The 24,990-nt window shown below is 30.5% G+C and overlaps 1 long non-coding RNA gene across 1 annotated transcript in view; it reads right to left on the bottom strand.

Annotated features, from left to right (window-relative positions):
* Positions 1-424: 424 nt before the first annotated feature.
* LOC135962361 (uncharacterized) overlaps positions 425-24,990 on the bottom strand; it is a 131,854-nt gene continuing 107,288 nt past the window's right edge. Inside the window, exon 2 of the long non-coding RNA XR_010576647.1 lies at positions 425-542. This is a non-coding gene — a long non-coding RNA (uncharacterized LOC135962361). The remainder of the gene's footprint in view (positions 543-24,990) is intronic.

Consider the following 24,990-nt stretch of genomic DNA (forward strand, 5'->3'; position numbering starts at 1 on the left):
TCGCAAGTAATGATTATTTGAGATATTTGTTGGTTAAAAAATTTAAAATTTATATTAAATTCTATTCATAGGTCCACAAAAAATAGACAATTTTAATTGCATCCAGTACAGTACTTTCGTAATAATTTGGAGTTCATCAAAACATAGCTTTACTGTACTTTTGTACAAACATTCATCTCTAAGCTGTAAAAAACACAACACTATAAAAACCTGTAAAATTTATTTTATAACAACAATAACAATAATAGACAGAAAAAAAATCGAAACCAAAAATGTGGTTAAAAGTTGATTGTTCAGTTAATCTTCAGTTTTTCATTTCTTCCTTTCAATGTGGGCTGTTTCTTATTGTTTGACTCACCGAGAAGAAAAACCATTTCCAGTTCCAATAGATTATAATGTTTGTTTGAAAATTATGAAAAACAAATTTCTTTGTTATTGGTATTTTTTTTATTATATTTATTGTATTGAATTTCTCTTAATTTGTTATAAAATAATATTGTATTTTCCTTACTTAGATTAATACGAGATGATGTTTTTATTACCTGAAAAAAAGAGAAAAACGATATGTTATTCCAAGAATGAAGAATTATTTATAATAATTAAAAATGGAAACTCTAGAATTAAAAGTAATCACTAAAATAGTTTGCATGTACTTTATAAAACTTTAATTGGAATTTTAGTTTATTACCTATTTATATAATTAAACTGATTGTACTTAAATTTCGTTCTATATAAAAGTATATATTTTAATTTTTAAATATTCATAAATAGGATTTAAATTTATTAAAATTTTATAACAATTTTTATACCCTCCACCACCATAAGTGGTGAATGAGGGTATATATATGTTTTTCATTCCGTGTGTAACATTGAGAAATATTCATCTGAGACCCAACAATATATATATATATTATATATATATATTATATATATATATATATATATATATATATATATATATTAGAGTGCTCCAAGATTGTATGGACGAAAAAAACTTTCTAGGTACTGGCCGTCCCCCCCTCTAGAATTGTTCTATGTATTGTAGAAACACGTTGTGTAAAATATTAGGATAATAGGATAACGTTAACTGGTGGCGCAACGACGCTGAAGTTTTGAGGTGCATTTACAAGGGGAAAATATGAAATTTTTTGAGTTTTTGTAAAAATTTTGCCATTAAGTAATGACTTTTACAATTTAATTTAAAAGAATCGAAATGTGTATGTAATTGTCGTTATAATAAGATATAAAAGACAAAAATTGGTGAAAAAATTTTAAAGTTATTAAAAAATCGCCAGGCCATTAACGTGTCTCAGGCCACTAGAACAAGAAATTTATGAACAAAATTAACATATTTTGAGAAATATTAAAATAAAAGCTTATTTTTACTTAAAATATATCTATATTTACTTGTATATGAGTTTTTGTCCTCGTAGGATACCGTTAACCTATTCGCAGGTATGACCAAAAAAATTAAATTTTTTTAACGGCAGTTTCAAAACTCCAATATCAAATTTTTAAAAATTTTGTTAAACAAATTTCAGAATTTTCTGATCATCACATGGGGATTTATTGACAACATAATAGGGAATAAAAATGTGAAAAAAGTATGTCAATACCTCCTATAGTTTTTCCGTACCTGCGATATAAATTTTGCGATTTTCGAGAAAAACTAATTTTTTGGCCATATTTTTGGGAATGACCAGAATTTCCTTACTGTAATGATTTTTAAGTAAAAGCTATTCAGAATAATATAGTCCAGGTAATTTTAAATATAGTCTGAAAGTTTTACTAAAATCGGAAAACTTTAACCCTTAAATCGTGAAGGTCAAAGGTAAATTTTTTCAATATTTGGAATTTCTCATGGAAAGATTTCGAAATATTATATATTTTTGCGCCGATTTTGATGAAACTTAAGAAAAATATAAAATGAAGTCTAGTATTCACAATAACAGTACAAAAATGGAAATTAACCCTTAATAGCACTTGGGGTCCAAATGACCCTCAACTTTTAAAATCACGAAAAACACATTCATTTTGACCCCAAGTACTCTTAAGGGTTAATTTCCATTTTTGTACTGTTATTGTGAATACTAGACTTCATTTTATATTTTTCTTAAGTTTCATCAAAATCGGCCCAAAAATATATAATATTTCGCTATCTTTCCATGAGAAATTCCAAATATTGAAAAAATTGACCTTTGACCTTCACGATTTAAGGGTTAAAGTTTTCCGATTTTAGTAAAACTTTCAGACTATATTTAAAATTACCTGGACTATATTATTCTGAATAGCTTTTACTTAAAAATCATTACAGTAAGGAAATTCTGGTCATTCCCCAAAATATGGCCAAAAAATTAGTTTTTCTCGAAAATCTCAAAATTTATATCGCAGGTACGGAAAAACTATAGGAGGTATTGACATACTTTTTTCACATTTTTATTCCCTATTATGTTGTCAATAAATCCCCATGTGATGATCAAAAAATTCTGAAATTTGTTTAACAAAATTTTTAAAAATTTGAAATTGGAGTTTTGAAACTGCCGTTAAAAAAATTTAATTTTTTTGGTCATTCCTGCGAATAGGTTAACGGTATCCTACGAGGACAAAAACTCATATACAAGTAAATATGGATAAATTTTAAGTAAAAATAAGCTTTTATTTTAATATTTCTCAAAATATGTTAATTTTGTTCATAAATTTCTTGTTCTAGTGGCCTGAGACACGTTAATGGCCTGGCGATTTTTTAATAACTTTAACATTTTTTCACCAATTTTTGTCTTTTATATCTTATTATAACGACAATTACGTACACATTTCGATTCTTTTAAATTAAATTGTAAAAGTCATTATTTAATGGCAAAATTTTTACAAAAACTGAAAAAATTGCATATTTTCCCCTTGTAAATGCACCTCAAAACTTCAGCGTCGTTGCGCCACCAGTTAACGTTATCCTATCATCCTAATATTTTACACAACGTGTTTCTACAATACATAGAACAATTCTAGAGGGGGGGACGGTCAAAATTCGCAATTTTATTTTCTTGGAGCACTCTAATATATATATATATATATATATATATATTATTGATCCTTATGAAAGTCTAAGTCGATTGAGCCATGTCCGTCAGTCTATCTGTCCGTCTCTGTAAAACACGCTCACGTCCAAAATACGCAAACAAACTAAGTAGAGTTGCAAGAAAAATGTTTACTGTTGTCATAAGCAGTTTGGTATTGAAAATCAGCGAAATTGGTACAGTGGAACCAAAGTTATGAATTAAAATGTGGGATAACTTAAAAAAAAATTGATAATTTTCACATATTTTTGGACATTTTTTGTAAATATATTGCAGCTAATATCACAAAATTTTGCACTCGTCACTTTTATGATAAAAGGAGTAACTCTGGTGAAAATTATAAGAATCGGTCCAAGATTTCTCCTAGCCCCCATACAAATTTCTTCCCGAAATATGGTTCTATGATCTATAAATGCCTACAGAATAGGAATATCCATATAAAATTCAACAAAAATAAGTTTCGTGGTAAAAAAAATTATATTACAAAATTTTTCGTGGATCGGCCCATATTTGACCATAGCCCCCATATAAAGTACACTTCCGAAAATCTCTTAAATAAGCATAAATGTCATATTAATGTCGCTATCAAGTTCAAATTCGACATAAATAATCCCCATATATGTATACCAAAATCGCTGTACCTAATTCTATGAAGATCGGCCGATAATTGGTTATAGCTCCCCTATAAGGCCCATTTCCGGAAAAAGATATTAACCTTAAAAAATATTAAAAACTATCGATATCAAAATGAAATTACGCACAGATCAGTAATTTGTATCCAGTAATCATACTTCTGGATTTTGTGAATATCGGTCCATATTTAACCATAGCTCCCATATAAGAACATAAAAATCACGTTAAAATATTTTATGACAATCGAATGATAATAAGTCATAGCTCCCACATAAGTTCAAATATTTTTAAATTTAACCAAATATATTTGTATACCCTTTTTTATACTCTGTTTCTTCACTTGAGGTTAACAGGGAAAAATGTTGACCCAACCGTATTAACGAATTATTAAGTATATAAATTGTTAAATTTCATTATAAATTTCTGAATTAGATAAAATTTTTTGTACATTTGAAATAAAATATCTTCTGCGTAAACTAATCTTTCTAACAATTGTTATATTATTTCAGTTTTTATACCATCATATTTAGGTGGAGGGTATTTAAGATTCGGCACGGCCGAATATAGTACTCTTACTTGTTTTATGAAAATTTAGTTTTATAAATCTTTATAAATTTAAAAATTGTTTGTTAATTCGTACATATTCTGTCGCATTCTTACATATTCTGTGGCATATTTCAGTAGTAATATTAATATATTCTCAATAGCTTTGGGAATGTATCTGCACACAGAAAATAGATTGGTCGTAAATCGGTGTTCAGAATAAAAATTTAATAGAGTTAATCAAAATTTTATTGTAATTATTAAAAAACTATTCTCTTAATCGAATTTCTATGTTCAGAATTGAAAATCCATAACTTTATTAGAATTAAGGTTCTAACAACTGTAAAATACGATTATTTATTCGGTTTGTGTCTTTACTAATGTCTATTCAGTTAATTTGGAAACCACAATCAAATTGAATCAAGAATTTTGTGTTTCAGTCCCAAATATTAATACTTGTAATCGAAGAATTCGATTAGTGTATAAGAAAATCAATACAAAATACAAAATTGTAAATTGTTTTGACATATGTTCAAAATAAATATTAAAATAAATTGAAATTTCGACATAATAGTATTTATGAAAAATAAAACGATATACAAATAACTAAAAGAAAGACTTGCATTTAATTTAGAAATGTTAGCCGGTTAAAACAAACGGGTTAGCTGATTTTGCCTCCAAAATATTTTGTGTGCATAAGTATAAACACAAAATAAAAATTGTCTTATATTTTAACTGAAGTCATTATAACATTATTTCAGGTTTAAAGTTATCAATTACACTTGAATTCTGCAAGAACACAAGTCTTAATCATCCGGAACTTGGTCTTACCTGTATGAGAAATAAGTTATCAGTTGCGCATCAATATTTTCCTTAGTCCATAGCAGCGTTGCCACTCATAAAATATTGTTCCTACCAAATTTCTAATTAAAAACTACCAAAACCTACCAAATTTATAATATTTGAGAAATGCTATATGGATTCGTTTCAAAATTAATAGTTCAGTTTTCGAGATTTTATTTTTGAGTCGATTTAACATGTCCTTCCGTACGTCTGTCTGGCTAGTTGTCCATGTATTTCTCATAGCGCCCATATTAATGTCCTGATTTATATAGATATTAAATAACATTTTTACAAATAAATTACACTTAAAAATTCAATTCATAATTGACCATAGCTCCCATATAAGGCCCTCTTCCGAAAATTACTTAAACGAGCACAAAACTCCTAAAAGTGTTGGTATCCCGAAAAAATTCAACACAAATAAGTTTCATATAGAAATAAATTACGCGTCCTAATTTCCATAATTGGACATTTAAAGTGTCAGATGAAACTGAAATATTGAAGCAGAATTTAACACATTATTAGAAAATAAAAGTTACTAAATAATACACATTTACCTGACTAGACTAAATATTTAAGAAAAAGCTATCTTCATATTTTGCAAATATGTAGTTTTATTATTTTGGCATAATATACGTAGTTTTTTCGTTATTATTTTAATTATTTTGTTCTTAAAAATACTTATGTATTCAGAAATATCGTAGCCTACCAAAATACGACAAATATCGGAACAAACCAACCAAACTACCAAAAGTCAATTTGTTAACTTGAAACTACCAATTTTGGTCCAATTGGACCAAAGCGGCAACGCTGGTCCATAGGGTACAACTCGAGGCGCAACTGAGAGTTAGCTGAGAGTAACAATAATTATTCTCTTCACACGCACTTGTGATATGTGAATTCAACATACTTGTGAGAGAATTAAACACATCAAAAACTTGATATTTTAACTTTGATTTTCCGACTAAATACAGACCGAACCACTTTATTACACTTCTACACATTATTTGGCAAATTTTTTGATTACTTTGCAGGACACTTTTATTTCCAAAACACATTAATTTTGCTCAAATGAAAACAATATTTGTTATTAATTTTTGACACTTAATTTTATTGTGGTGGAATTTAATTTATAGAACAGAGTATAAATTTTTGGTATTGAAAATAGAACAAAATTTAAATAAATTAAAATGTATACATTTTTATAGAACTCTGTGTGTCTGGTGAAAATTAAAAAGGCACCAATACATCCTCAAAACTATGTACTAATACATTCTCACGACTTAGGTTTTTGACAACAGACTTAGGTTTTTTCCCTCTCAGTAACGCTTCTATGGATATATTATTCTATGCCTTAGTCTATTATTCTGTTCATCATATCTGTGTGGAAGCCAGCAACGTGCCCAAATGTTATCAGTTATTAGCGTACAAAATGCTTATTTTAACTCATATTTTATGTATCTTCATGTTTTAAAGAAAATAAATTTTAAAAAACTACTGAATTGTCGGTCTCATTCACCGAATTATTTTTGAAAACAGTTACGGGTACCATATATATTCAGTAATTGCGATCGAATTATGTGATAGTACTTGCAACCGACAACATTCGATGTGCGCCAAATTCGGTTGTGAACACGAATCTGTTTTCTCTGTGTATCACAAGTCCATACTGATGATAAGTATATTCCCTTTCAGAATTATAGGGTCGATATTCTGTTCCAAAAATGTTGTTGCACAGTGTAATTATATAAGAAAATTTATAATTTTTTTCGGAATCACTTTAAATATAATCAAACTACATGTCTCAATTTTAAAGACAATTCACTATTTACTTATAGTAAAATAGAAATGTTACATTGAAGGAATTAGTATAATTAGATACACGCAGAGAAAAAATATAGTTGGGCATGGTTACTGTAACCATTTCAATATTGTTACAAGTTTTTTCACTATATTATAGTCACAGTAACCATTTACATGATTGTGGTAACCATAATATGGTTAACTTACGATTCACATGATTGTCTCAACCATATATATATAGTTACAGTAAACATATATATGTTTGTGACAACCATTTATATGATGAAGGACTTATCATATTATGGTGCTCTCGGCTTAAGGCTTATCATAATCTGAGAACAACATATTATGATAAAATTATTCATCATAAATATGGTTGCCACAAACATATATATGTTTACTGTAACCATATATATGGTTGAGACAATCATGTGAATCGTAAGTTAACCATATTATGGTTACCACAATCATGTAAATGGTTACTGTGACTATAATATAGTTAAAAAACTTGTAACACTATATAAATAGTTACAGTAACCATGCCCAACTATATTTTTTCTCTGCGTGTAGATCAGCGAGCTGCAGTGAGCTCTCAAATGAGCTCACTTGTTTTTATTTTCACATGTACGCAAGCACACACATTGTATTAAAACAGTCAGTCTCGCATGAGCATTGATAGAAGCAGGTTGTGTTTGTTTATTTCATTATTTCAGCTATTTGTTTTTGCCAGAGAATAATTCTCAGCTCATACAACTACAAGATCTAAAAACTGTAGTGGTGTGAGTTTGCATTTCGCTGGTGTAGATAGACCTTTTGTAGTTTCAAAAATACACATGTGGTTCTAGTATGATTACATAATCTTAGAGTATTTGTTTGTCGGCATAAGATCCTGTAGTCCGAATTTGGACAGGACACTGATGATTCAGTCTGACAGTCATAACCCTAGACCTGAGAGGTTATTACGCGTTAGTGCTGAACACTCACATTAAATTATACCGATAGACTCAGAAATACTTTCTATGTCGATTAAACGATGTCTGTCCGTCCGTCCGTCTGGCTCGCCATGTAAATCTTGCGCTCAAAGTACAGGTCGCAATTTTGATGATATTACGATCAAATTTGGCACAAGCATATTTTCGGCCCAAGGACGAAGCCTATTGTTATTGACTGAAATCGATCCAGTTTTTTACCTAGCCCCCATACAAATGTCCACCTGAAATAAGACTTTATCGGTTTTATATATGTGGGGAATTTCATGTCAAGTGAACCAACTTTTGAAATCGAAGTCTTGCGATCGGCGCCGATAACGAAAACTGAAACTGAAAAACATTGGTATTCATCACCGTCTAGTTTCTCAATTGTTTTCGTTTCAGTTGGGTGCGTTGCGGCATAAAACAGAACGAAATTATTTTTTAAGTTGTCATTTGGAAATTAAATAGAATTTCATTATTTTTGACAAAATCTATTATTTTTTCCTCTTCCAATAAAGAAAATTTATTCTTGTTATTCATTTTGATTTTCTTTAAATTTGAAATAAAAAAATAACACTGTTCAACAAATTGAGAGTTTTTGATTGGAACAGAACAGAAATGTCCTTTTTGAAAGGACTTTTTTCGATTTTCTCGAAAAGGGTTCAATTTGACCCCTAAAGATAGGAGATAGGGGTTTAAGATCTTCCACAAAAATGATCCCCATAAAATTCCACAATATAACTCCTACAATAAGAATTCTCTCAGATATTAACTTACAAAATTTTTTTCAGTTATTATACCTTCGATCAAAAAATTAAAAATTTGACCCACTGTAAAAAAAATTCAGCTAGACTATAAGTTTATTCGACAAAAGTGATCTACTCAATATGCCCTTTCAGAATCATAGGGTCGATAGTCTGTTCCAAAAATGCTATTGGACAGTGTAATTAATTTCGTTCCTACAGCACCGAAAACAACCTACTTGAAGTTGTTTTCGTTCCGGCCCCAAATGATAGGTTTTTCGTTACTGATCGGTGCCGTTTCGTTCCCAATTTTCGTTGCCGAATTCTGAAACGTACTTTTTTACGGTGCAAATGGAATTTCGGTGCCAATTACGGTGTATGCGGAAACTTAGCTTTAGTGGGATTCGAGTGGGATATCTATCAAAATAAATATTTTGTAACTAAATTATTAAGAATTAATTGTTCTTTCAAACTGCATTATTAGTTTTAGCATACAAGAATAAATCTTGGACATTTTTCTTTTAAAATTTTTCCTCAAAAGTAAATCATGGGTTTTGACAAAGTTACGAAAAAAATTCCCCGAAAAATCTGAAAAAAATCTCAAAAATGCTTTTTATTTAGGGACTATGAAAACTCCTTAAACAAATTTACTCAAATTTTAATAACATTTTGACTTTGCCCATTTATACACTTGAATATTACTAATAATTATATAAACAGTCTAATAACAAAAACTAAAGCTGTAACTGAAGTATATCAAGGGAGAAATGTAACTATTTTCCAAACTCAAATCATCTCCTTAGCATTTCATACAATTAAACACAATATATTACAATTTAATATTAAATTTCCATATACAAATTAAACAATGTAGTTGAAAGGCTCCAGCAGCGAAAAATTAATGACATATTTATTTAAGAAACATACATTTTTGCGTAATAATTTATAATTAATTTAAAATAGCTAAAAAAAACACCAATATATTTCTTTAATTGAAAATGAAAAAAATGTAACCCAGGAAGTCGTTGTGTAAAACGAGCTTAACATATGATACCAATGACTTTTATATGGGACCATAATTTGTTCACTTTTGTGATATTTTTTGTTAAAGGACCTCCTGCAGTTGAAGTGGTAATATCTGCATATTTACAAATAATATTTTTTTTTGTTGATAAATGCCACTGCACTTGAAGAAATTGATACCAGTAGTTAGTTACTACAAGAAAGTGAGTATGGAAAATTAAAAACATAATGTTTTTTCAATAATTACACAAAAATTGGACAAGTGTTATTTTAATGATGATTACATTTGTTGTTAAGAGATAAAAACTCTAGTTTTTTTAATAAATAAATAAATGAGGCGAACAGTTGGATTTCAGTTTGTAGTTAAATAAAGTTATTTATTTATAAGATAAGTGGTTACTTCCATTTGTTTTTGTGTTTGTGTATTATTTTTTACACAAAGATATAGAACTTTTTATTTTTTTTGAAATGTAATAAAATAAAATTAATTAGAAATCAAGCAACAACTAATGCAAGGTGTGGTAAATAATTATCTTTAAATAAAGCGGATCTCTTTTGAATTTTTTTTTTTATTATTTACTTGGAGATAATTTTATGGTATTTTACAAAAATATGTTATTGTTTTATAACAGCTGATTGGAATAGTTTAATTTATGGGTTAGGAGTGTTTTGTGATATATTTATGTGAGGAAAAAAACAAAAAACGCACAAACAAGTGCATATTATACTAAATAATAACAAAAGATGTATTGTTTATTTAAGAGAATATATAATTACTACTTTATAAGTGCAAGCGTAAAAAATTTGTATGCAGATTAGAATTTTAATTAATTTGATAAGAACATTTATAAACAATACAATAAAAACGATTTTATTAAACGTCCTTTTTAATTAATTTGATTCTAAGAAGTATGACGAATTGGACTTAATTTGCCTTAGCTACAAATTAAACAAAATAAATAAGACCGTGATTTTTTGAATGAAACACAAGTTATTGGATTACAAATAATTTTTTTTCAACATAGCCTCCTTTAAGATCTACACAATTTGTCCAGCGTTTCTCCAATTTGTGTATCTCTTACAAAAAATAAGATTTGTCGAAGACATCAAATAATATATTGTTTTGTGAGATCCTTGGAGTCAAATCTCTTTCCGCCGAGCTATTTCTTCAGTTTTGGAAACAAGGAACATTCACTCAGGGATAAATCCTGAGAATAGGGTGGAGGATGGAGCCATACGTTGCCTAATTCATGGATTTTTTCCGCGGAAACTGCACGATTGCGTTGTGGTCGCATACCCAAGTGATCATTCAAAACTGAAACCACTGAGCCATGTGAGATTCATATGGCTTCCATAATCTCTCTTACTTTTAATCTCCGATCGGCCAACACCATATCGTAGAGACCTTAACTGGGCGTCCTAAACTTTGGACATCTTCCGTGCTTTTAGGGCCACAACGAAATTCAGTAAACCACTTTTTCCATTGAAATTGAGGGTGCAGAGTTCCAGTAATATTTATCAAGCAAAGCCTTGGTTTGAATGATGTTTTTTTTACTTAAAAAATAATGCCTAATGAGCAGACGAAATTCACTTTTTTGCAATTTCTCCTAAAGCCAGCAGGTAGTCTGTTATCAATGGCTATCCAATATAAACTAAATGACACAGCTTATTCAAATTCTGATAGAGGCCTGTTGCCAGTAGCAGTGTTGACCTTACAATTAAGAGGTGGGAAATTCCAAAAGTCAAGGAGTAATTAATCGCTCAAGTAATTCGTCTTAAGTACCCTTCACCTAAATTTGGGGTCTTCCAATTGGGACCTCCGAACTTTGACAGTTGATAGCAGCCATATTGTTGAAGTCACAGGCCATAATCATGAACGACGAGCACTATAGGTCGATAATTACCAACTTCTTTTGGCTTAAATTTGATGATATGGACACCAACGACATATTGTTTCAACAGGACATGACACACAACTCATGCATCATTGGACATTCTCCGAATTGAAGACATTATCTTCTCATGTTGAGGTGATGTGAACTGAGATCGTGCGATTTGATCACCTTAGACTTTTAATTGCCAAAACCAACAGCGGAACTCCAATTCTAACCACACCATCGGTCAAATTCTGCCCGATTCGCTCCATCGAGCGAATTCGAGGCGGACATTTGCACGATGTTAAATTTCATTCATAATGGCATCGATATGCATTTTAATCGAATAAAATGCATAGGAAGCGCTTAAAGTAAAAATACCGTTTATTAATAAGAGTTTCTTACGTCATTACGAAATTATCCTATTTATACCCTACACCTCCATAGTGGGGAGGGTATAATGCGTTTGTGCATATGTTTGTAACGCCCAAAAATATTAGTCTAACATCCACCTTAAAGTATACCGATCGACTCAGAATCTCGTTCGATTAAGTTTGAAGATATTTTGATAAAAGTCTTTCCCACATAAAAGTTTTTCGGCCCAAGGACAAAGCTTATTGAAACTGGCTAAAATCCGTCCATTATTTCACCTAGCCCCCATACAAATGTCCTACCGAAATTGGAATTTATCGGTCACAAATGTTTAATTTATATGTTTATATCCACAAATTTTGCTCCAAAAAAGTTTTATATATATGGAACTCATGTCACCAAATGTTATTGTGATCGGCCCATAATTAGTCATAGCTCCCATATAAGACGCGCTTCCGAAAATCACTTTAACGTGCATAAATCTCATAAAAATGTTGGTATACACATACAATTCAACACAACGTACTTTCATATAGATATAAATAACATTTCATATAGATCGGTCCATAATTGGTAATAGCTCCCAAATAAAGCCCACTTCCGAAAATCACCCACGAATATAAATGATTGAAATTGTAAAAGAAAAATGTTTTTGCTTATTTACTTAGTGTAGGGTATTACAGGGTCGGTCTTGACCGAACATACTTTCTAACCTTTGAACTGTAATTTTGAATTTAGGCCAATTGTTCTAAAATCCCAAATCTGGGATTCCAAAACAAGCAACAGTTTTAGGTATAATGATATATTCCAAATTATGCATGTTATTCTTTTAGTAGCTCCTGAGAAAATTTGAATTTTTTGGGCAAAATTCAAAAAAAAAAACAAACATCCTATTGTTTATAATACATATTAAAAGTTTCTCCAGAATCAAAAAAGATGGTGGGTATATTGATTTTGTCATTCCTTTTATATTTGTTCGTAGAGCCAAAAATCGAAATTAGCTCGCTAGCTATAATCACACAAATACTCTCTGTTAATAAGGTTAAATAGTTGTTGAAAATCAAAATATCGGTAACAAAACAGGTTGAATTCGGAAAGGCCTATTATGTGTTTATTAGTCTGTTGTCACATTAATATTTTTTTGTAAATTTTCACTCATATATGAATATGATTCAACTTTTATTTTTTATAATTAATACAACAATCTATGGTGGACCTTATTTTTTTATTTTTGATTTTTCAAAAACGAAGGGCAGTTTTGTGTGAGGATAAGATAAAAAAAATTTGAACTCGATCGGTTAAAAATTGGCATGCAGCACGAGGGTTAAAGTTCGTGAGAACATTTACAAGGGAAATAATACTATTTTTATACCCTCCACCACCATAAGTGGTGAATGAGGGTATATATAAGTTTGTCATTCCGTGTGTAATATTGAGAAATATTCATCTGAGACCCAACAAAGTATATATATTATTGACCTTATGAAATTCTAAGTCGATTGAGCCATGTCCGTTTGTCCGTCTGTGTAAAACACGCTCACGTCCAAAATACGCAAACAAACTTAGTAGAGTTGCAAGAAAAATGTTTATTATTGTCCTAAGCAGTTTGGTATTGAAAACCAGCGAAATCGGTACAGTGGAAATATATTGCAACTAATATCATTAAATTTTGCACTCGTTACTTTTATGATAAAAGGAGTAACTCTGGTGAAAATTATAAAAATCGGTCCATGATTTCTCCTAGCCCCATACAAATATCTTCCCGAAATATGGTTCTATGGTCTATAAATGCCTACAGAGTAGTACAATCCATAGAAAATTCTGCAAAAATAAGTTTCGTCGTAAAAAAATTATATTACAAAATTTTTCGGGGATCGTCTCATATTTGACCATAGCCCCCATATAAAGTACACTTCCGAAAATCAAGTTAAAATTCGACATAAATAATCCCCATATATACCAAAATCGTTGTACCTAATTCTATGAAGATCGGCCGATAATTGGTTATAGCTCCCATATAAGGACCACTTCCAAAAAACACAATAACCTACATAACTATCTAAAAAATATCAATATCAAAACAAAATTTCACACACATCCGTAGTTTATATTTAGGAATCATACTACTGGATTTTGTGAATATCGGTCCATATTTGACCATAGCTCCCTTATAAGGTCCACTTCCAAAAATCAGTTAAGTACTCATAAATCTCTTATAAATACATTTATCATGCTAAAATTCGACAAAAGTTATACTCATATATATAGATATCACTGTACCAAATTTTATGCAGATTGGCCGATAATTGGTTATAGCTCCCATATAAGGCCCATTTCCGAAAAAAGATATTAACCTTAAAAAATATTAAAAACATATAGATATCAAAATGAAATTACGCACAGATCAGTAATTTGTATCCAGTAATCATACTTACGGATTTTGTGAATATCGGTCCATATTTAACCATAGCTCCCATATAAGGTCCGCTCCCGAAAATAACTAAAATCATCATAAATTTCTTACTATTTATCAGGTTGAAATTCAAAACAAATTTATTCAATATATTAAAAAATCGATGTATTAAATTTTATGATGATAGGCCCATAATTGGTCATAACCTCCATATAAGAACCACTTCAGGAAAACACATTAACCTGCACAAATATCCAAAAAAATCTATACTGAAACAAAATTTTACACCGATCAGTAATTTGTATCCAAGAATCGTACTACAAGATTTTTTAAATATTGGTCCATAATTCGGCATAGCTCCCATATAAGGTCCACTCTCGTTAATAGAGTTGTTTATATGAAATTCTACAAAAATAGCCCTTAAATACTTAGGACCATAATAGGTCATAGCATCCATATATTAAACCAAAATAGTACACAGATCAGTAATTTGTATTCAAAAATCATAATACTGAATTTTGTGAATATTGGTTCATAATTGGCCACAGCTCTCATATAATACATAAAAATCACATAAAAATATTTTATGACAATCGAGTCAAAATAGGTCATAGCTCCCACATAAGTCCCACAACCAAATATTTTGAAATTTGTCTAAATATATTTGTATACCCTTTTTATACCCTTCACCTTCGTGAGAAGGGTATATATAAGTTTGTCATTCCGTTTGTAATTTCTACATTTTTCATTTCCGACCCTATAAAGTATATATATTCTGGATCCTTATAGATAGCGGAGTCGATTAAGCCATGTCCGTCTGTCTGTCTGTTGAAATCAGTTTTCTGAAGACCCCAGATATCTTCGGGATCCAAATCTTCAATAATTCTGTCAGACAGCTTTCGAGAATTTTGCTATTTAAAATCAGCAAAATCGGTCCACAAATGGCTGAGATATGAGGAAAAAACCAAGACAACCTCGATTTTTGACCTATATCTGGATTACTATGACATTAATATAGACAATATGGATTTCTAATGATAGATATTTCAAAGACATTTGCAACGACGTATATAAGACCATAGTAAGTTGGACCTACAATGGGTCAAAATCGGGAAAAAAAATTTTAACCCGAATTTTTTTTTTCAAAAAAAAAAAATTTAAAAAACCAAAAAAAAATGTTTAAAATTTAAAAAAAAAAATTTTAAATTTAAAAAAAAAAAAAAAATTTAAATAACAATCGAAAATTTTTTTTTCAAAAAATGAAAAAAACAACTAAAAAAAAAATAAATTTTGTTTACCTAAAAATATTTAAAATTTTGAAATATAATTTGGTGAAGGGTATATAAGATTCGGCACAGCCGAATATAGCACTCTTACTTGTTTATACTCTGTTTCTTCACTTGAGGTTAAAAGGGAAAAATGTTGATCCAAACGTATTAACTGATTATTAAGTATATAAATTATTAAATTTCATACGTTCTAATAGGAATTTCAGTTATAAATTGCTGAATTAGATAAAATTTGTTGTACATTTGAAATAAAATATCTTTCTAACAATTGTTATATTATTTCAGTTTTTATACCATCATATTTAGGTGGAGGGTATTTAAGATTCGGCACGGCCTTACTTGTTTTTTTAATTTTTTGTAAAAATGTCGTACATCTTAAATTGAGGTATGCAATTGGACCTGAAGTTCTTTTTTCTGCTAAGTATTGCATATTAAAATGGCTCTATACTCCTGGTTTATACCGCTTATTTATTAAACAAAATGCTTTTGCATAAAGAATTCGTTAATATACTCCAGGAAACAAATATAGTTAGATTTTAACAAATTTGTCTAACATGAAACAACTAATAAATATGTAATTAAATTAAACAAAAATTCCAACTGATTTGATAAAAATACTTTAAATACAATCTTCTAGGAAATGCTTAAATGTACTAACTAAATATATGAAAATTACAGTGTGTAAATCGACACTAAACATACATTTGATCCAGTTAAATATTCTTAATACTTCACAAAGTAATAAACATAGAATTAGTTGGACGAACATTTGCAACAAGCAGATAGAATATTATTATGTATTTAAATAAATATTGGCAATTAAGAAAACGTGTGTTCTTCCGTTGCCATAAGACAATATATAATTTTCATAATATTGTTCTTTTTTTTTCTTTATTTCTTTAGATTTTATATTTTATTTATTTTGTTTTTATCTGCATGTTAAAGTATTTATTATAAATTACGGCGCGTGCTTGCCGGACATGCAAATGTAATACTTTTGTGTTGTTTCTTTTTTTGTTTGGCATATGGTGAATACGATCTAACATACATTTATCTCTCAAAAAGTCTTTGTAATAAAACAACAGCAATAGTCAGTCAGACATTTGGAATCACCACTAAGCTTTGGTCATATTAAATTCAAACACTGCTGGTATTTATTTTACCTGCCTCGCTCAACTGGCTTGTCAACGGTGATGAGTTTTTTTTCTTCACTGTAGCCTTTGGTTTTTGCAATTTTTTTTCTTCTTTTGCTGCAGAGTAGACAATTGGAATGTAACAAAAAACGCGAATTGTGTTTGAAACAACAAAATTACAAGAAGAAGACCACAGTAATGTTGTTGAGCAGAAGAAAATATATGGAGTCTTGTATTTCTTGCAAAAGATTTGTGTTAATAGCATCAAATATCAGTAATTTCACCAAATGAGAAAAAAAATCATATTAATATAACTATTTGGTTGGCCAGTACCCTACTCTGTTAGAATGGGTGAGTTTAGTGAATAGAATAATATATATTTATTGTAGGGTGTTGACATGAATATGATATAAAGAGTTTTGAAATATACCCTGCAAAAACTTGGTATTACTCAATAACTTACTTTTCAATGATTACTACATACCGTCTACATTACATAGAATTGTAGACTTTTTTATTATCTGTTATATAACTAATTCTTTTCTATTCATTTGCATATACATACTGTTTTGTACCAATTAAGGCATCTCTGAGACCTAGCTAGCAACGAGTTATTTAAATAATTTTTTTTTTTGCAATTTATTTAGTGTTAGTATCACTAAAATTGTATCATTTATAAACCGCTCTATTATGTACTTGACTCCAATAACATTACCGTGCTAAAATATTGTGTAAATAGTGAAGTGACTGAATTAAGAATTTTAAATATTAACTTGGTAATGACAGTTTTTGCTGGGTATCTATATAAATCCAGCAAAATTTATTTGAAGATTTGGAAAAAGTTTAAAAAATCTGCAAAAACATGACAATAACATTGCAATGTTATGACTTCTGCATTACTTAGAGGTGGTTTAGTAATGGCTGGTTTATCTATATAATCTAATAGTAAGCTTTGGCTAATTATTGACAAACAAATACCAGTACTAGGTATTGGACTAATATTTTTGGGCTTTACATAAACTCCGCACAAAAGCAATATTCCCTTCCCACTATGATGGAGTAGGGTATAAGGAGAAATATTTCCACAAAAAATATGAAATTTTGTACTAAAAATGTTTGGGCTATTGTAATATTCACATCAATATTGCTGGTATGTTTGTAATAAACAAAAGTTAGTCAATCAAATTGTGCATAATTTAAAATTCACTGTTTTTAGATCTTATTAAAGCTGAAATGGTTTTACCAAATACAGTAAGGATTTATTTATTTATAGAATCTGCTTTATTCTCTTAGGCCTAATATTAAGTATTAAAATCTTATAACTAAAAGGTTTGAGCCTTGATGGATAAATGAACGGGGTGGTATATCGGCTCTACGAAGCCTTGATCGTGCAAGAAGTTTGGAAGCGAACATTCTTGAACTCATCATGAATTTTATCATTTCTTATGTACCATGGTGCACTAGGGATCTATAGCTAAAACAAAAAGTCGACTTTTTCCGTTTTTTAAAAAGTCGACTTTTCGAACGTTCGACTTTTGGTAATTTATGAAAAGTCGACTTTTCGAACTTTCGACTTTTTAGTTAATCGACATTTTTCGACTTTCCGACTATTTTCAACTTTTTACCATTTCTTGTGAAAAATACATGGTTTCTACATTTATTGATGCGCCTTTTGTAATGTTTAGCAATAAAAATTAAATTTATCATGGCGATAATAGTTAGAAGAATGTTGTAAGAATTTTGTGTAGAAAAAAGCTTTATTTTATAAACATTTATTTATTATTTATATATTAGCATACACTACAAAAAATGCAAGTGCAATATTTTTTTTAACAATCTTTTGAGATAACATAATCGATTGTCGAAAAGTCGATTTCGAAAAGTCGATTTCGAAAAGTCGATTTCGACCAATAACGAATCAAGCAAATATCGGATGCTCTGTTGCAAAGTAAAGCATATCCCAGAGAGAGCGTTCCGCTTCGATCGAAACAAACAGTAGTCGGACGGTTACAGGGCTGGACTATAAAGCGGGTGAGGCAGAACTCCCCAACCACTTAATTCTATATAAATTTTAATAGGTATTGCAACATGTCTCCGAGTGTTGGCATGCTGGAGTATTACAGTTTCATGTCTGGCCGTATTTCGGCCAATACTCGCCTCAAGCAAATTAGTTGCGTTCTGTACACCAAATACAGATCACCTTAGCACCATGGATTTTTGGCTGGTTGGCAGGGCTTTATGTACGATCTTTTACGCTTAATGAATCCAGTTTTCAAGGCAGGTAATGATGTGGTGCAAAAATTATTTTCTTTTATAGCGTTGAAGTAGCATTTCAGACATACAAAGGACTTAAGTTCAATTCGTATGGTATCCAATTCCCTGCTTTTGGATGAATCTTGCTGCTTGGAAACATTTTTAAATTGCTGCTTGAGTAGCTCCCAATGAGTAGCTCCCAATTTTTGAGTTTGACAACAGTCTTCTGGTAGTCAAGCCTCCAATACTTGATCTTCAAACTTTTTTGATTGGCCTAGGCGATATTTGCATTCCGTAATAAAATCACCACTTCTGAACCGAACAAAGCATCTCTCGAACATTGAAACCGATGAAACACATTCACCATCAGCTTTGGTGAGTAATCGGTGTGCTACAGCGAAACTTTTTTTCATATTTGAATTATTATTATTATTAAATTTAATTATTACATAGGGCCCTACTGGAGGAAAACCTTACTAACTTCAAATCGATATATCACGATTTCTAGACCTAACCCAACGAGAAGCCGCGACTGTGTGGGCAGAGCCCCCGCGGATCACTGACTCCTATTTTCGGATGAGTATATCCAGGTCTTCATCTGTTTGCTATCCAAATCGTGCTGTATATGGAGCAAACCGTCCCTTTGTGACAACCAAATTTGTGGCCAATTGATTTCATTAGTTATTGATGCAAAGTTATATATGCCGCTAAAAATAGTTGGTTGTTCCAATAGTAATTCATCTTTGCGAACTGATTTTATTTGCTCGAGCCGAAAAAATGGAATCAATCGATTTGCAACTTGATGACTTCTATAAGCACTTATGAATAATTACTTATTATATTTCTTATATATGTACTCGACATAATTATAGGGTATTTTTAAAATGTCCTTAACAAATACATTTTTTCTTGCCTGTCTAAAAGTGTTTTTTATTGCAACCATAAAAACAAACAAATAAAAGATCTTTAGATTATTAAAAGGCAATTTCATTAGTTGGTTTAGCTGTTGGCAAAATAAGGAGCGTTTCTGGAAATAAGTTTTAAAAAGCAAATAAAAGCAAAGTAAATTTACAAAAAACCACTAATTATTGTCTAAAAGAAAATCTTCCTTTATTTATTTATCTATCGATTTCAGCATTATTTTAACTTAACTAAAAAGTAAAATATTTATACCGGTATCATATCAATGTGGCGAGCCAACCAGCCAGCCAATCACACCAATCCCTAATTTTGTCAGATCACTGAATAATAAAATTGCTGTACAATAAATATAAAACTCAAATCGTAATAAGTAATAAGCAAAATGAAAAAATAAAATTGTAAACCCTGAAGCTTATTAATGTCATTGTTTAGCCGGAAATCAGGCATGTAACAAAACACCTCATGGCTAAATAAGAAATTAGCAAAAAAAACAGAACAACTGAATATAGCCAGTAATTAGGATGGCTTGTATTGGGTCGGTAGCTTTTAAAGACTTAGTTTCTATATAAAAATAGCAATAAAAGCATTATTTTACTATGTAGAGTATTATATAACAAAGACGGAAATAAGCAATGAGCAAAAATTGATTATAAAAAAAATATGTATTTTATTTATATAATTAAGTAAGTACTCATTTAGCTTGCATTTGATTAAGAACTTAAAGACGTTTTTTGCTGTAATGACAATTTACTTATAGTTTGGTGAACTAGTGTTCTATACAATATTCAAGCATAGTATGTAGATGTAACAAACACTGATTAAACTCTCCTAGGGGGGACCTCATAAAGTTGGAAAAATTCGGAGCTACAAAATATTGAACATAGTTTTTTTTTACGATTATTATAATATTATTTCTGCCTTTAATTTCTAGGCCTTACAAACAATTAAACAATTATTGTTCTCTCAGTGGAGAATCATATTTGGAAAATTAGATGAGTGGTAAATCAGCTCTACGCAGCCTTGAGCTGTCTTGAGTTACTGTAAGAAACCTTGCGAGCGGGTTCGGATGATGATGTAATTTTGGTAAATGAGCTTCACGAGTTTTTCTGAATTCACCTTTGACCAAGGGTACATCTAAGTCTATGTGAATGTTCTCGTTTCTTATGTACCATGGAGCTCCCGTCATCGTTATTAGAATTTTGGATTGTGCTCTCTGTATAAGAACTATACTGGTATTGCTTCCTGTTCCCCATTATTGGATTCCGTATGTCCAAATTGGTTTTAAAATTGTCTTATACAGGATGACTTTGCAGTTAAGGCCTAATTTCAATTGGTGGTGGATTAGAAGCTTTTAGTTTAATGTGGAGCCGCTTGGCTTCTATGTGCCGACGCCAAGTAAGACGTCTATCTAAATGAATACCAAGGTATGTAATGTGGTCAGACTGTGGGATGTTCACACTGTTTAGTGTCACTGGTGGACAATTTCCTCTCCTAAGTGAAATCGTTATGTGCTTGCTTTTGATTTCGTTCAATTGTATTCTCCAATTTTTTAACCACGTCTCCACGTGCCTGAGATAATTATCAAGGTTTCTAGATGCTACATTTAAGTCCACATGAGAACTAAGAATTGTAGTATCATCTGAAAAGGTGGAAATGGTTAATTCTTCGCACTCGGGCAAGTCTAAGGCGTATAATAAATACAGGGTTGGTCCTAGAACACTTCTCTGAGGTACACCAGCATTGATCGCATAGTCGCTTGTCACATAATCGCCGCATTTTATCCTAAACAAGCGATCTGATAGGTAAGACTCTAGTATTTTGTGAGTACTAGAAGGCAGTAGGCATTTAATCTTGTGTATTAGACCTTTATGCCATACCTTGTCAAAAGCCTGGGCAACATCTAGAAATATTGCCGAACAGTACTTTTTTAGTTCTAAAGATTTTCGTATCTCTCCAGTTAGGCGGTTAACTTGCTCAATTGTTCCGTGATGTTTACGGAATCCGAATTGATGATCTCGGATAATGTTTTGACTATTTAAGAATGTTAAAATTTTCCCTTGGATTATCATCTCAAATAGTTTAGACAAGCAAGGCAATAAGCTAATAGGTCTGTAGGATGATGCCAATGTCAAATCCTTTCCTGGCTTGGGTATCATTATAATTTGGCAGATTTTCCAATCATTCGGAAATACTCCTAGAGACAAGATCGCATTGAATAATACTGTGAGCACAATAATAGCCACATCTGCTAGGTTTAAAATCATGGAAGGTGTAATTAAAGCATAACCTGGAGATTTTCTTAGTTTAATATTGTCCTTTATAATCCTCTGAACATCTTCTATACTAACATTGATTAGTTCGTAGTCTGTTCCTATCAGAACAGGTAAATCCCCCAATACAAAATTATTTTATGGGGGGTTTGGTTGGAACACATTACTTAAGTGTTCAGCGAAAACTACGGCTTCATCCTTTTCACTACGTGCCCAAGAACCATCAGATTATCTTATCGGACTTTGACCCTCTACCGGTGGCTTAATATTCCTAGCTGTCTTCTAAATGGAGATGTTTGTGTGCTTAGTACTGGTTAAACTTTCAATATAGTTTCGATTTCTGCGATCCTCTTCAGAATGAAGGGCTCTTTTTAATTTCTTGCTTGCAATGGACAGTCTTTCTACATATCCTCTTTTCGAGGTGGAGTCTATTAATTTCTGCATTAGAAATACACATTTTAGGATTAGGAGGAATTTGGCACTTAGAGTGATCCAAGGCCGAAAAGATTAGAGACTTTAAGTCTCTGATACAATCGTTGATATCTTCCTCACACTGTATGTTACATTCAGTGTGGATGTGGCTGCTGATGTATTTTCTATATTTCAACCAATTAGTTGAAAACATATTTATTATTGGAATGTTAGCGAGGATAATTAAAACAAATTATTAAAATTTGTTGAAGTATAAAAATTTAAATTTTTTGAACTAATTTTAAAGTTTCAAATCGATTTTTAAAACGTGTTCATGATGCAGCTTTGTCCGTCCGAATGATTGGGATTAGTTCTTATTTGACCATATACAAATCTCTTACAAATATAGTTATTAGGTCCATTATTTGTCACAGCTCCCATATAATCACTTAAGAAAAACATTCAATAGACATAAATCTCTTAAAAATTTCAATGTCATGTCAAAATTAATAATAATACTCATATCGCACTGGTTCCTCTAAAGATCAAAAATTAAAAATTTTCAGTAGAGGCAAAAAACTGTTTTAATACTTTACAATGAAAGGTGAAGATGGATACAACAGAATTTTTTGGCGAAAGAGTAGAGAAAATGATATAAGATTTTTACATTGGGTAGATATGACCATCGATTTCTTGCAAAAAGCGAATATTTAAAAATTTTGAACTGGCTTTCTTTAGAGGAAATTCTACCAACTGCATCCACCATCAATCAAAAATTTAGTACTGCAAAGTATTTATGTTCTTTTACCGCCTCACCCAGTTCTACTACATTAAAATGTTGCTATAAATTTTAGTTTTAGAAACTCAATAAATATGTAATAAAATCTTTTTTATTAACAGAACTCAATGAAATTTTCAAAGTTTTTTAAATCACAAAGTGTAACAGAACTTGTCAAATGTTCAAAGAGAATCCCGCAATTCCTAAATTGGAGCGAAAATCCCAAAAATGGTATTTTTTACAATTTTGCATATGGGTCCACATTTGCTTTGGGGCCGGGAAAATACTTTCAAGATAAATAGAGAACATATCAAGGTTTCCAAAACTGATTTCCTTTCTCTGATCCCAGCTTTAGGATTTTAGAACATGTTGCAGAATGTTGAAATTATAGTAAAAATTCAGAAGAGAGTGTTTATTGTACCGAAATATTTTCCGTAAAGATACCTTACAGACAAATACAAAATTGTTATATGGTCTCAAAGAAAGTTTTTATTTAATAAAAAAAGTGTTAAGTCGCCTTTTCGTCCAAAAAACAGCAAAAATCTAATATTTTTTGAATTTTTAAATTGAAAATCGTTTATTTTTGGATCCATAATATATATTGGTCTAAAATCCTTTGTACATTATTGGTAAATTAGTTGTCTAACTAACAAAAAAGTCCATTCGGTCCAAAAATACGCTTATTATTTTCAAAAAAAGCGGACCAAAATTTAAATTTTGAAATTCCTATAACTCGGAAATTATAAGAGGTAAATACTTCACACAAGCTTTTCAAAAATATAAACATACTAGGTAAAACCCGGTGTGCTTCGCTACCCGTATGAATTTTAGTATTTAATTTGTATGGGATAAGCCACGCCCACTATTGATAGTCCACCGTGAAAAATTTATGGACTCTATCTCTTATTGTATCCCATATAATAGATTTTTTAATTATCATCATATGGGAGGTGCCACGCCCTCTGTATATTCTACTCCCATTTTGGCCTGAAATATTTATACAAACGGTGGTATTGCTCATGCAAAATTTGAGGACTATAGCTGTTATAGTTTCCAAAATAATTGATATTTAAAATTAACTTTGTATGGGAGGTACCACGCCCACTTGAAAAGACTTCTATAGACTTCAAACCAATAAATATACATACATATAAACACACATTCACTTTTATATATATAGATATGAAATCGGATGGGAATCAAAAAAAAAAATGGCACGTGTTTAGAAATTTTACATGTCGAAGGTAATTTATTTCGAGCCCCCATAGCGCCGTCCCCGGCACAGTTGTAGAATGCTTCCTACATTAAAAACTCAATTTGCATAAAAAGTGGACTTAGCATATTTGCCGACTAAGCCAAGGATATATTGTTTCTTGTCTGTTATAATTCTGGAAAATAGTTTGTTCGGAGGTAATTAGCTTTACTCTGTAGAAATTTAATTGGAATATGGTTTATAATGAGAGCTTTTTTACAATACGATCAAATATTTATGATGAAATTTCATAACATCACATTCAAAACATTTCAGTTGGATGTTCTTTGCTTCAGCGATTGAATTCAGAACAATATTTTTCCCATAAATAATGTCTTAACTAAATTGAAAAATATTTAAAAAAAATCCAAAATTCGAGACAATTATATAA

This window comes from Calliphora vicina, chromosome 1 (genome assembly GCF_958450345.1).
Source record: "Calliphora vicina chromosome 1, idCalVici1.1, whole genome shotgun sequence".
NCBI classification, from domain to species: Eukaryota; Metazoa; Arthropoda; class Insecta; order Diptera; family Calliphoridae; genus Calliphora; species Calliphora vicina.